Source organism: Canis lupus, chromosome 20 (assembly GCF_048164855.1).
Source record: "Canis lupus baileyi chromosome 20, mCanLup2.hap1, whole genome shotgun sequence".
Classification (NCBI taxonomy): Eukaryota; Metazoa; Chordata; class Mammalia; order Carnivora; family Canidae; genus Canis; species Canis lupus.
Window position 1 is genome coordinate 52,314,175 of NC_132857.1, and position 8,300 is coordinate 52,322,474.

General features: G+C 39.2%; 1 long non-coding RNA gene across 1 annotated transcript; it reads right to left on the reverse strand.

Annotated features, from left to right (window-relative positions):
- Positions 1–2,159: 2,159 nt before the first annotated feature.
- On the reverse strand, positions 2,160–7,070 carry LOC140611962 (uncharacterized). The gene is made up of 3 exons (XR_012013283.1): positions 5,545–7,070; positions 3,065–3,321; positions 2,160–2,318 (listed from the first exon to the last, which is right to left on the reverse strand). It is a non-coding gene; the product is annotated as an uncharacterized lncRNA (long non-coding RNA).
- Positions 7,071–8,300: the final 1,230 nt, after the last annotated feature.

The following is an 8,300-nucleotide window of genomic DNA, read 5'->3' on the forward strand; positions in this document are numbered from 1 at the left end:
TGTTTGTTGCTTTGTGCACAACACCACTGGCTCTTTAAACAAGAAATAAGACAAATAAGACTCGGTGAATGTGCTGATTCAGGTGCACACAATCCCCTATCTCATTGCCGGTATTCTTAAAGAGCATCTGGGGTAAGGAAACATACATCCGGTCCATCCGTCAAGAGTCTATGAGAAAGCCAACAATGTTTGCACCTGCAGGATGAATTACATCTTTGGTGAGTGTGGGAAGCTACATAATGAGGCAGCTGAATGGCTGACACATTTCTTTCTCCTACTCCTACCGTACCTTCTTTTCCCACTACCTTCACTTTCCCTAATTCTTTCTCCCTCCTTTCCCCACCTTTACACGCTCACCACTACACAATAGAGCAAAAGTGTCACATTCATCCAAGGATGGGTTGACATGGTTTACACATTGCTTTCATTTGGTTGTTCTTTGGATGAATTCTTCGTTGAGAACAAGATAATGAAAACCATACGGTCATTGAACACAAAACCTGCCGTCATTTTGGCTGTTCTCTTACAGCCCATTTCATTTCATAAAAGCTGGTCCCTGAGTTTACTCCAGTGGAAGATCCCAACCAGGTGGAATCCTGCCCCCTATGGGTTTGGATAATTCAGCGAATGTGGCCAAATTAGTCCTTGCCTGTCACCCATACATCAGAGAGCTCATGCTAGCCTGACACCGCTTTAGAAAAGTGGCCTTTCAAGTGTTCAGAGAGTTTTGTTCAGGACCTTCATTGTGGAAAGTGAAGACAGAAGGGGTTGGAGTCCTGAAGACAGGATAGGTGACAACTAAGAATTAAAAGAACATTGAAAGTTTGTGTAACTCATGCCGCCCACAGATTTTGAACCGCTGCCTAAAGGAAATGAATATTTAGAATGTCATGGTGAATGAAGGTGAACGTGGACACAATTTCTGGGCCGAGTTCTGACAGCACAGAGCAAAATTATAAATTTATAACTATGGCACCAAGGTCAGGCTACAGGTGTGAGGATAAAGAAGTCTTCGTCGATTCAGACCCCCCTATCGGCGAATGAAAAAGCTCAAAAGCAATACAAAAAACAGATGAGGTCCCTGGCACTGGAACAAAAGAAGTTGATTTTCACTTTCTAATTTGTCACTTGTTTCGCACGGACACCAAAGAGACATCTCAGCTCCATAAACCTAGCTCTGAGAACACAAAGGTTAAAAACTATGATTTGTGCTTGAAGATACAAAAAAAAAAAAAAAAAAAAAATGTTTTCAGGTTGACTGGGGAAGACTCTACTGTGCCGACAGAACTTAGAAAAATAAGTCCCAATCTATTCTAATTTCATTTCCTTTCTCAAAGACAAGTAACTGGGAAATAAAAACTGCAGGCCGTGCTCAACGTGCGACTCCCATGCATCTTTCCGATGCTGCAGAAACACCGTCAAGTCCTTTCTCGGTGCAAATATGTGTTTTGCTTTTAATTATCAGAAATCTTTGTCATTGATCAGGCAAAGCAAACTTTGTATAATAGAACATTATCTTATTATCTCTCCCCTATGAGCATAGAAATAGAAGCAAAGTGATTAACAGCAACATGGATAGATGGCTGTAATTTGCGTTACTGAGAGGTAGAAAGGGATCTAGAAACATTTTTGTCCAAACTCCTAATTATTATGGGTGAAGAAATGAAAAGGCCAGAATGCTTAGGGGACTGGTTCCAAGTTGCCAGACTGGTGTATATCAGAGTGCATATTAGAGTTTAATAAATCTCTCTTAAATTTAACTAGTCCAGTGCTATTTTAATGCTCAAGACAACTTCTGTAGAAGAATATATTTCTGGGTAGGGCATAACAAATAAGACAAGGGAGATTCTTTGAATTTGAAAAGATCTTGCCGTTTAGAATCTGCAGATTTAGAACAGATTAAAGTAGAATTCTCTCATTGAAATGGAGTTAGAGTTCTAGAGTCCTGTGTGTTTGCCTTCTTCACCCCTAAGGGACTCTGAGGCATCTTAGAAGAACACCAAGAGTTCCTTAAGACCATCAAACATCAAACATCTAGAAACCATCAAACGTTTCTGGAATTGTGGACGACAGACACGAAGGTTGCCCCCAATGCACAAGCACACTGTATTAGTTTGCTGAGACTTCTATAACTAAATACAATAGCCTGGGTGGCTTAAACAATCGAAATTTATTTTTCACGATTCTAGAAGTTAGAGTCAGAGATCAAGGTGTCAGTCAGCAGGGTTGGTCTCTTCCGAAACCTCTCTCTTTGGCTTGTAGAGGGCCATCTTTGTGACTTCCTCTGGTTTTTCCTCTGTGCATGTCTGTCTCCTAATCTTATAAAGAAAGACAGCCGTCATGTCAGATTAGAGCACAAGCTAATCACTTCATTTTAACTTGCTTACATCTTTAAAGGCCCTGCATCCAAATACAGTCACATTTGTTGACCTGGGGTCAGACTTCAACAAATGAATTTTGGAGGAACACAATCCGACGATAACGCTCACTTTCTTATGTTCACACCTTTGAGAGTGGGTATGAACTTTGACTAGACTGTAACCAATGGACTATGGCAGAGGTGAGGGGAGTCACTTCCATGATTATATAACATTTTATAATAACCTGCCTGTCTTTGCTGGCAGACTGGCTTTAGAAACTTCCTCTCTCATTGGCTTTGAAATAGTAAGAGGCCATCATTTTAGGAGGCCTAAATGGTAAGGAGCTAAGGCTAGCAAGAAGCTAGCTCCCTCGGTGTTATAGTTAAAATAAATATGAATTCTGCTATCAAACTAGGTAAACTTGGAAATGAATTCTTCCTCAGTCAAACCTTCAAATGACAATCGCAGCCTTGATTGTGTGTCCTCACAGAGGACTCAGCCTAGACACACCTGAACTCCTGACCCACAGAATTAGTGAAGTAATAAATACATGGGGTTTGAAGCCACTAAGGTTGCAGTAATTTGTTACGTGGCATAGAAAACAAATAACTAAAAATCTGTGAGTGGCTTTGAACCACGCTTCTGGGGAGAGGCAGGAGGAATTTTGATAAGCAGGATAGAAAATGCCTAGTTTGGGCAGATACCTGGACACAGGATGCTGTCACTGAGGGCTCACAACAAAGTGAAGAACACATTATTGAAACGTGGAAGAAGAGGGGTTCTTCTTATATAGTAGCAGAAAGCTCAGCAAAAGTGTCTCCCACAATTATATGAAAAGCAGAAACGTAGGTGATAAATTTGGTTGTATGGCTGATTTCTAAGCAAACTGGTGGAGGTGTTGCTCTGTTTATTCTTGTTGATGGTAACAAAATGTGAGAAGACAGAAATTGAGGGAAAACTACTGAAAAAAAAAAAAACAAGATTTGATGATTTTGAAAACTCTCAGTCTCTCTAGATTGAGGAAGGGGTGTAATCAACATTAAGAGATTCACTGTCAGGAATGCTTGCTTAGGAGAGAAATTGAGGCTATGACTGTAGAACCTTTTAACTAAAGCCTCAGAAAGATGAAAAGTTTAAGCTATTCAGTCAATAAAAGGGGGATCTATTAAGATTAACAATATGCCTTACAGGCTTTCCCAACCAAATCATAAACATTCTCCCAGATAAAGTGGGGTATCCCTTAGTCATTTTAGCAGGACACCAAGGTAGAGTGATTCTCCCAAAAAGATCATGGGTCTGTTTTTTTTCTTAAGATTTTATTTATTTATTCATGAGACGCACACACACACACACACACACACACAGAGGCACAGACACAGGAAGAAGCAGGCTCCATGCAGGGAGCCCGATGTTGGGACTCGATCCCGGGTCTCCAGGATCAAGCCCTGGGCTGAAGGTGGTGCTAAACCACCGAGCCCCCTGGGCTGCCCTGGGTCTGGTTTTTCTTGAATGATGTGGACTCTATTAAATTCCATAGGAGATTCAGAAAATACTTGAGAGAATTAGTTTGATAAAGAAGTCACTGTCACTATAGTTAAAAGTCTGATTCTTGGTTTGCCCCCTCTTTTTTTCCCCCTTTGCTCATTTGTTTCCTAAATTCCATATATGAGTGAAATCATATGGTATTTGACTTTCTCTGACTGATTTATTGTGCCTAGCATGATACTCTCTAACTCTATCCACATCATTGTAAATGGCAAGATTTCATTATGTTTATGGCTGAGTAATATTCCATTCTCTCTCTCTCTCTCTCTCTCTCTCTATATATATATATATATATATATATATATATATATATATATATCACATCTTCTTTATCCATTCACAGTCAGTGCACACTTGGGCTATTTTCATAATTTGAATATTGTAGCTGGATGTGTTGAATCACTATGCTGTATACCTGAAATTAATATTACACTGTATATTAACTACTGGAATTTAAATAAAAACTTAATAAAAAAAAAGAAGTCACCATAAGCTTGGACAACAAACAAACATAAAAACAAAACGAATAAAACACACAAAAAGAAAGAAAAAACAAACAAACAAAAAGCAGAGTACAATATAAAACAAGAACGTCAGATCTCCACAATTTTACTGGCAGGATGTACTGATAGAACTACTCAGCTGAAAACCTGTGCATCTTTCATGAACAAGGAAGAATGACTCAAAAAGCAGAACTGAGAGCCCTAGGGTGAAGCCTAGAGTCACAGGGAATTATTCCCAGTCCTTGAAATCTAATCAAGGAACGCCAAACATCTGCTTGGCTGGTTTCAGGACTGACATGGATATTGACTTCTTTTTAACTTTCATTTTTCCCCCTTTTGCTCTGGAATGTCTATAGATGTTATTTCTGTGTGTCCTACCTTTTTTTTTTTTTTTTTTTTTTTTTTTGTCCTACCATTTTATATTGAGTTTGTTGGAGGAAGAGAATTGTGCCTTTAGTGTTATAGGAGAGAAATGCCTCAAAGCTAGCTTTTCTCAACAATTATTCCCAGAAACTTCATTGTTACCTAGACCTAATTTAAATGATGAGCTTTTAAATTTTGAGCTGGTGCTACACTGGCATAAGACTATTGGAAACTTTAGACGGAGTGAATTTATTTTGCATGTTGGAAGGATGTTAATCACTGATGGCCAAATGGTGGACTGTGGTAGACAAGCTAAGATGACGGAAGAGTCCCATTTTCAAGCCCCAGTATAATCCCCTCCCCTTGATTGTGGGTGGGACCTGTAATTTGCTTTTAACCAATAGAATATTCACAAGGTGATGGGATGTCACTCCTAAGACTGTATTACATTACATTAGAATGATCTTGCTAAAAATATGTCAATAGTCTGAATCAATTTGTAAGTAGCTCTATCCCCAGGCAAGTTTTCAGGTGAAAAACACTTGTTTGTTTGTAAACCTTTTTTGTGTTAGTGTCCTGTAGCCTATATGTGGACATGTCTTCAAAGCCAGAAGATTCTGAACTTTTCAAATTAGGGACTACGGCTGTTATTTCTGCTCTCCCCTGGCACTTTGTAGGGTGGTAGTGGAATACAGTTGAGTGAGTAAATAAAAGTCAGAGTTAACTTGTTCAGTGGCAGGGACACCTGGGTGGTTCAGCCGTTGAGCAGCTACCTTTGGCTCAGGTTGTGATCCCGGAGTCCCTGGATCGAGTCCTCTCTGCATGGAATCTGTTTCTCCTCCCTCTGCCTATGTCTCTGCTTCTCTCTCTGCTTCTTTCTCTGTGTGTCTTTCATAAATAAATAAGTAAAATCTTAAAAAAAGAAAAAACTTGGTCAATGGCAGTTTTTCTTCTCTAGTAATCTCAGTAAGTTGGTTCTTTACATGCGTATAAAATGCCCTAGTTCCAGGTGTAAAATGGAGATAAAGTGGTATAGAGTGGAAGATGAGGATGTATTTCTTCTCTAATTTTCTTTTTATTAGCAAAGAAACACTTTCCAAAATCCCGTAAGATACATTTTCCATGTATCTCATTGGCCAGTCCTGGACCACATACATGCCTACCATTCCATGGGAAACAGACTGATAGGCCAATAGCAACCTGCTAAGACCAATTAATTACAATTCTCTTGAGTTGCTGGGGAAGAGATGGTGGATACATGTGAACAAGATCAAAATCTGCCAACATGAGAAGAAAGGTGAATTCTCTGTTGTCTAGACAAATAATCGTATCTTCAAGGAAACAACACAATTGTACAAAATACTGATGTATCTCCAAATATCAAGCACCTCCCATTGGCAGTACTCTGGAAGCTAGGGAGACATGACAGTGAAGAGGCAGCTAGAGTTTCTTCTTCTACTTCACATAATAATGTCACGTGTTAATGGAATAAAAGATGAAATTTGTGAATGGTTTGGCCAGGGTGCACATGGGCTTCTTTTTTTTTCCACATGGGCTTTTTTTATGTAGGTTGGCTGTGTGCACATCTATGGAAGAACTGCAAGTGACAGGATACAAGGTGACCTGAATTGATGCTTATTTAAATAAGAAGAGATGTCCCATTGTACCCCTGCAGCCCATCCTCCATTACACTTGTTTGAACATCTCTCTCTTTCCCTACTATCTCTAACCTATTGGCCACCTTCCATGAACACTTTGACACACCAAAGTCTCTCCTATTCTAAAAATGACTGAACCTACAAATAAACAGTAAGAGTACAGAGTACCACGGTCCAGGGCTGCCCTGTCTGTGCACTGCACAACTCCAGGGGGAACCAGACACAGACTACAGTGTAGGCAATTATAGTGTGGTGTCCTGAAATCTCCCTTCTACTTCAGATCCCTGCTGTAGCTATGGTCTTGTCTTCCGGTCTCCCCTCTCAGTGAAAAATTCTTTAAAATACTTTTCTGTACTAGCTGCGTCTTCATTTTTCTCAACTATTCGTTTCTAAAGCCACTGCCATCTGGCTCCCACTCCACCAGTCCTGCAAGATCCGCAACGGCGTCTTACTAAACCAAAAGACCTTCTTCAGTTTTCACGTTTGACCTTTTGACAACATTGGATCCTCTGTCTTGAAATATTCTCTCATCATTTCACATTCTCCCTAGCTCCGTCAGTCTCCCGGACTCTTCCTTCTCAGCCTTTCTGGAGATTTCCTGCAGTTCTGTGACGCGCTCTGTGTTCTTCCCTGGGCTTCCTTGTCTTCTCACCCCTGTGACGCACATAGAACAACACAGACTGGGTAATCAAAATCTTGTCGGCCTTTTTCTTTTACACGTTAAAAGTTATTGACATATTTTGGTTGTTTCAGGGCAGCTAAGCCATGTTCAGTTTAATCTAATCTTAAACTTTGCAGTTGATATTTTTGAAAGGGGGTAGATAGATAGATGGTAGAGATTGGTCTATTTATACTTGTATCTATATCTATATCTATATCTATATCTATATCTATAATCTATATCTATATCTATGCAAAAATTAAGGACTACTTCACCGAAGACACTATGATCTGATACCTACCTGACATACATTAGGTACTGAATAAATTAGGGATCATAATTTTTTAGGGAAGATCATGGAAAATATAAAACCACGATCACAGGCTTTAAGATATAGAAGTGAGATAGTAAAATATCTGTGAAATGTGACTCAGTGATTTATTTTCCACCTCAAAATATTTTCTTAGGTGCCTATTTTGCATAAGTAATCTGGCACTTCGGAAGACTAAGATTCTACACGCGATGTGATGTGGACTATGTATTCTGTTCAGACTTGAGGTTAAAGATTCAACACTCCTTGTGTTTTGTGGCACGTTCTTGGCCACCGTGATAAGAAGAGAAACATAAAAGTAAATAGGGCAGGGAGATTTGATTTTTGGGCATTTGGATATAAACTGCCAAATTAATAGAAGACACCAAATTACTCTACCGTTAACTTAGATTATTTCATTTATGTTTCATGAGCAAGAAAGATAAACTCACTGAGATATCAAAAGAAACAGAAAACTGAAAAAATTACATTCTTATGTTTTTTGAGCATAAAGAGGAAGAAAAATGATTCAGACTTCTCAACTTCCAGCCAAGCTTCCCAAGGGTCAGTTAGACATTTTTATTAAAAGAAAAAAAAAACCCACAACATAATACATCCATTATTCTTTCATTTCGCAAAATGTCAAACTCCATGTGATCCTTTTAATTTCTATGGGTGTTCTAAACAGATTCTAGCTAGAGATGGAGCTGATACACAGCTTGGCCTGTATAGATCAGACTGTGTATAAAAAGCCATCGTGACTAACACCACGGCATCACAAACAACCTTGAATTTGACAGATGTGATAAAGTGGAAGTTTTCTTTCTCTTGAATTTCCCATAGCTAACATGTCCACCTTGTGCCCAATTTTGTCTCACGAAAATGATTTTTTTGCGTGTC